We start from the raw sequence: 7015 nt of genomic DNA on the forward strand, positions 1-7015 counted from the left end.
CTCGGATGTAAATTACTGCTAATTAAAACCAAAATTTAACACACATGTACGATTCAAACGTACACCATAAATACTCCTCCCTTAACAACTATCTTAATTTTAAATACCTCATAAGGCTTCCTATATTAATATAAAATACCAACTAGCCCCAATGCGCGGGGAGTAAGTCACACTTTCAATGTTTGTGCGGGGGGGGGGGGGGTTATGTGCCCAAACCGATTAACGTATAATGCGGCCGTGCTACTCAAATACAATTCACAGCTGCGCGAACTTCCACTCACAGCTTGACTTGCGCAAACTGTATACGTCCTTGTGGAACAAGAGGAATGACCTGCCACTCGCAAGGTCGTCTGCCACGACGGACAGAGGGAGATGGGTGTGAGCGAGAAAAAGGCCATGTCGACGCCCGCAGATTACGGGTCGTATCGCAGGCCAGAGCGGGAAAAAAAGGGGGGTCCAGCTGAGACAAGATAAGACACGTAGCCCAGCTGCTCTGCTGCACCGCCGGTGGCGGTGAACTCTCGCGCCTAGCGCAAACTAAGTCCCACGGGACTTTAAAACTCAATATAAATTTTTAAATAGAAAGAGAAATAATACTACAGGATGTACCAGCGATCAGTTCACAATGTTATAATTACAAAATTGAGATCACCAAAAAAAGTAAATAAAATTTTTTATATATATATTTTTAATATTTTATTTTAGTTATGCCTACTAAATTTAGGTATGCCTATAAACCAAACCATTCTCTGCTACCAATTGTAACGCCTCTCGTGCCTCTAAATTAAATTATTATAAATAAATTAAAAAAAACTTTGGAAACTGCTGGAATAAAAAAATATTAAGAAAATTAATTTTATTGACCAGAGGTGGCACGAGGTGGAGAACAAGACAATTTGGAACTCCCTACACACAAGCAACTAGGGAGCTAGTGGATCGTTAAAGAGAAAAAGGTATATAATAAATAAATAAACACTACACAAGTTGCTTGGTCTATAGGTTCCATGTTTTTATTTAAAAATGTAAAAAATTAATTCAGTTTTCCATTTGTTTTGTCATTTCTAAGTTTCCCATTGAAGGATATTAACAATATATTTAAGTTATTTGAGAATCGGCCGGCCGATATTATTAAAACAACACATATTCCACTTTAACAAACAAACGATTACATAAACAAAAATTTGAAGTATCACACCAAAATTTGATTCGTCCAATGATTACATAGATAATTAGTTTCCTTGATTCTACACGTTCTTGAGGATTAAGTTCTTAAGTCACTGCTCGTTGGTAGCCTATTCATTCGATTAATGTAGTTCGTAGATAGAAAGAGGGAGATGTTTGCTTTACATTACCACCCGGGTCTTCAAAGGATAACATCGGGCCGGGGGGAAAGCTCTTCTTATGGGGAAAAGCAGCTATTGGTTCTGCACAACATGCTGGGAGCAATTTCGTCCCCCAACACTAGGACCCTGTCTGAAACACAAGCCAAATTCCAAACGAATTAGACCTACTTCCAGACAGTCAAACACAGTCGGCGCGAAGGCCAACAAACGGTAATTCGGGGAGGAAAAAGATCGAAGTCACTCACCAAAGAGGGTGTAGCTCCAGGGCTCAGGCGATGTCTCGCGCCGACATCCAAATGGCGCAGACCGAGAATACCACGGATGACGCGACCGAAATCATCGATAAGTGAAATAAAAAAATTTCAACTAATACATTGACGTCGTCTGGCCGACGACCACCCCAGAGCCCGACCTGCACCCGCCAGTATACACTCCCGCTAACGGAACACACCCCTGGCCATGGCCCACCCGAGTCAGGCGAGCCGAACAGCAATTAAAGGCAAAACCGCGGAAACCTGAGTAGACAAGAGAAGAACCGTACCCATTCCTCCTGAAACATTAAATTAGGATTTTAGCGACAATAAAATCTCTTCCAGACACACCCGTTTGGAGTCTAGCGTAATGAGGTCACGCCTGGCGCGAGAGAGGCCGAGCCTCCCTCGGATGCCATGCCAGTTCGGCAGTTCAGCGCAGCTCATGGACCGGGGCGGACCTACGTCCCACGGAGAGGCAACATCCTTTGTCTACATTGAAAGTAACGTCCGGTAAATATAGTCACTAATTAACCAAACCCCTTTTATTACTTAACCTCTCCGTGAGTACCCGGTCCCTTTTTTCGGTCCCGGACCTAATCCGGCCGCATCAACTTAAGGACACCCCGCACCACACTTGGTCAGCGGGGCTGCTCTTCAGCATACGGCACGGGCCGTCTCCCGCAACGTACAGAACTTTGTTTAAGGTCACGCGCACGGCGCTGACCACAAACCCGCAAGGGAACTTGGACAAACTTAATTGCGGTGCGTGTTTCACCACAGTGGGCACAACACCCGCGCCGAGACATTTGCATACGGGATTGGCCGTCTCCAATCGCCCGCCCCTTAATTCAGTGTATTTTTGTATCCTGTATTTTGTATTGCTAACTTACGTTACCCGAGTAACGAGTGCCACGTAACTTGTGCGCGCCCCCTTAATCCAGTGTATTTTTGTATCCCGTATTTTGTATTGCTAACTTACGTTACCCGAGTAACGAGTGCCACGTAACCTGTACGCGCCCCCTTAATTCAGTGTATTTTGTGTCCCGCCTTTGTGTTACGAAATTACGTTACCTACGTACCCAGAGAGACGTCTGAGACATAACAGCATCCGAGGCCACGTAACGCGGAACACAAACAATACGGCGCCACGGAATAACAAGTAAAACCCCCCGGGGACCTCTGTAGAGTGTTGTATTGTGTACGACTCGCTCCTCTGAATAAAAGGTACGACACCGCCACCTCAACTCCACATCTCTTATTTAAAATCATCTCACGCAACACCGCCGCCGGCCCTAGTGGGCCACGCAGGGGCACATACATCCACGACCCCAAATTCACGACTAGAAACGAGCTAGTCTGGCGCCCACCCGGACAACACAGATCAAGAACCGCCTTTTCCCACTAGGAGCCACACCGGGACTCGAGCCCGAGACCCCGGACGACGGCAACATGACTTGTTCTAAAAGTTCCTACTGACTGGCTACTGAAATTATTTAGCTGGGATCACATCCCTTAAGACAGACGACTAGATTCTTGATTCGAATGAGTACGTCGTTGCCGGAAAACCTCTTAGCGCAGAGGACGCCGAGAAGATGTGGTAAGTAGCCGAGGTCAGAGTACTAAGTGCTGGCGATGGCGGACCAAGCTCCTAATAAAAATGGGCGCTAGGGCCCTAGGGTGAATGGGGGGGAAAGGTTCGGCTCTGGACTGAAAGCATCCGGAGGTTACCGAGAGCTCGTAGCCCAAGGGCGACTCCTGCGGTCTCTACCGGCAGGTACAGAAAGCAACATACAATCGACTATTACAGGCCGCGAGGAGGAAGCGTAGGGCCTTATGGCGTAGCTGGTGGAGCACTCTAGGGGCGTAAAGGGGAACGAACGGGGGCAGTGAGCTGACTTGCCACCAGGTGTCACGAGCGTGTGCTCTGCACGCTGGTGACCAGGGCCGAAGTTACAGTTTTGCCATTAGGTGTCATAAGCGCTCCTGTAGGACAAGGGAGAATGTCCTAGGAGTAGGCCGCCGCTTTGGCGGGGTTCACCACAGGGCAGTGCTCTTTGATAAATTCTGCGAACCAGACAGAAAAGTGCAGAGATGGCTGGGAACGGAGGTCCACGGGAGACTCGTTCGTGCCGAGACTCGCTACGCTCAGCAGGCCTCTAAGAAAAAGAGCTTGCAGGACAGGAGCTGCTCTATGCGGTTTTAGTCAGGCAGGGAATTAATAATACAAACCCGGGACGTGACTGCAGACGGGAGAAATTTCAACCGGGTTGCTAACATCCACATTATACTAGAAAAATATCAGATAGGCCCCTGAGAAAGGTGCTTCGGTCCACTGGCACAAAAGTTTAATTACTTAGCGTACACCAGCCAAACAAAGTGTAAATCACCCCTTTAGTAACCAGATTATAATAAAAATAAAAATTCAAAAAATAATTTAAAATTATAATAACAAAATTAAAAAAAATGTCGAAATGCCTTATTTCCGGCACAACGTGGCAGACACACTGTTTTGTATCCGACACCGGACGAATGCCGCGACCAGCATGACACCAGCTGAGATGTTGCAGGGGCACAACCTGCCACTACCAGGCGAGTGGGCCACTCACGGGGTCCCACACCCCACGGAAAGCACAGAGGAGTGCGATCAGCGCCGCACAACAGCCCAGGAAGACGCCCGGCGCTGCCAAAGGGCCTACGCCAAGGAGATAACCCCTTTGACGCGGCACCTGCAACCGACCATGCAGGCCGGGGACCAAGTGTTCACGCGGGTGTACCCACTATCAGCTGCACCCCGCATCTACTGTGCCGGTCTGGCACCACATTGGGGAGGTCCCTACACCGTGCAGCGCCGACTGGGTAGGACAAATTACCTGGTATGCCTCGGATGGCGGAAGGTGAAGAAGGTACACCGGGACGACTTTCGACTTGCCAGACTGCCAGGAGAAGGGCTCCCGGATGAAGGGACACCGCCCATCCCCGACAATGACACAGCGTGCGAGGAAAAGGGGGCAGACCCATACCAGACACCCTGCTGATGTCGACATGGACAGGGACGGCCACGCCCACTGACTTTCCGAGAGCTAACAATAACTGCGGTGGAGCTTGGTACCGACAGTACCACAAGAACCACAACAGTGGAAGTAGAGCCCCGAGAGGCGAGTGCGGAGTCACCCAGGGACCTGGTGGACGAAAATGAGAGCCACCACAACCTAGCGGCCAGCACCACCAACCAGAGCCACAGGGAGAATCCTGAGGGGCCCAGGCAATGCCCACGTCGTCTCCGACGCCGGCCGCAACACTTAGGGGAATACGCCTTTGAACCCACACCAACCCGACGGCGTCTTCGCCGAAGACGGTCAGGGACACTGACAATAACAGACGTCTCACACAACTTGGACAGGCCCGAGGTAGAGGAGGGCTCAAGCCCAACCCCAGTTATCTCGGAACCGGAAGAGGAGAATGTGACGACACCCGAGTCCCCAGCACGTGGCGCATGGGGGCACCTCGCCTCACTCGCCGATGCCACCTTCCGCGTGCACATCGATCTGCCCAGGGAGAAGTCACGGGAAAGGTCATGGCGACGACCGAACCGGTCTCACCGATCCAAGGACCCATACATGGGGAGCCTACGGGTAGACGGAGGGGCGGAGATGCACAACACACCCGGCATCTCAGAGCGAGAGAGGAGGCCGTACCAGTCAACGTCACACAAATCAACAACAGGGGGAGAGGATCCATACATTGAGAGCCCACTGGAAGGCAAGGGGGTGGAGATGCACGACCCATCTGGCATCCCGGAACGGGAAAGGAGGGGCTACCGATCAATAACCCGCCAACCAACCACAGAAGGAGAGGCCCCCACAGCTCCAAGCTACGCGGGAACCTACAACCTGAGAGATGCCCCCAACGGGCGCCCCCGACGAGCCCAACAACTCCCGAAGTACCTAGCTGATTACGACCTGGGAAACTTCCTGAGGGGGCAGGTGGATAACCCGACCCCCGGGTGCTCAACGTGGGACGACCCAAGAACAAGGGGCCAGGCCTACCAACCACGAGCACCACCCGAGTTTACCTGTTGCCGGAGATAGAGGCGCGCACTCTGGCCTTCACAGACGCCACGTCGCCGCCCCTCGGCCATACTGCCACCGCAGTAACGAGGCGACGCATGCCTACACCGGCTGCCGGTGCTAGGGTTGCCAAACCACGGCGGGGTCTATCGCGGGCTAGGCCGGGCTGCTCCAGGGGGGTGGTGCGTTTGTCGTCGTCCCATCGAAGGCCATAAAGCTCGGCCTCCACCTGCCAGTATTAAACCCCGCTAACGGAACGCACCCCTAGCACATTTCACATGAGTCAAGCGAGCCGCCGACGCTGGTGTCTGCCTTCCCAGATACGTCCATATGCCAACACCACCAAACAGTTCTCATGCATCATAAATTGCTGTGATTAATTATGTGATTTTTAATTAGCAGAACAACACTTAATAGTGAAAGTGCGTCATAGTGGTGCACAGGTTTCCCCTGTGGGAAACCGCAATTAATAAACGTCCGGAACGTCCCTTGCGGCCTTCCGCCAATAATTAACCACAGTGTTAATCAACCTATTTTACCTCCCTGTTTTTACTTTTAAATGGCCACTGGAGTAGTCAACAAGTGACAGACAGTCTCCAGCTTGACTTTTTATTTTCAAATATAATTAGTCTTTATTTTGTTATGTATTATTATTATAAGCCTTCTGCCAACTAATTCAGACAGATGTCATTAAGATACGAGTGTTCTATAAATAATGACTAATTATGATTATAAAATTGGAAAAACGGCACATTAGAAAGTTTGGCGTGCCATGACGCTTCCTCCCCTCCCAAGCCGGCACAAAGCAGCAGTAGAGTTTTACTCACGGGCCGGGGCGGACGTGTGATCCCACGGGGAGACTTCATTTTGTGCTTTTGATTCGTCATTCTGGTAACTATTATAATTTGCTAAAACCTTTTTCCTTCTTTCTCTCCCCGCGTGCCCCCGTGCCCTTTTCCGGTGCAGGACTTATCCCGGCCGCTTTAATTTTTGCTCGTTGCGGAACAAAGGTCATCTTACGGTCCAGGCCGACTCCCGCGAACAGAACTTCACGTAATTCGTCGAGCATACGCCTGCTGACTGTTTCAAAGTGTTTTTCAAGTTAATTTGCAATAATTAAACACTTTTGCTTTTTAATGATAACAGTAATATTATTATTATTGAATATAGTAAAATCCCTACATTAGATTCCTTCACATGTTTATTAATTACTCTATTCAAAAGCACCCAATACCTAAAGACAACAGTTCATCATATTGGCCCAACACTGATTTCAATCCTCTGTTTATATGAGTCACTACACACACCCTTGAACCAATAGTGTGATTTCTGAGTAAAATGGTAAGTACGT

This window comes from Bacillus rossius, chromosome 17 (genome assembly GCF_032445375.1).
Source record: "Bacillus rossius redtenbacheri isolate Brsri chromosome 17, Brsri_v3, whole genome shotgun sequence".
Classification (NCBI taxonomy): domain Eukaryota; kingdom Metazoa; phylum Arthropoda; class Insecta; order Phasmatodea; family Bacillidae; genus Bacillus; species Bacillus rossius.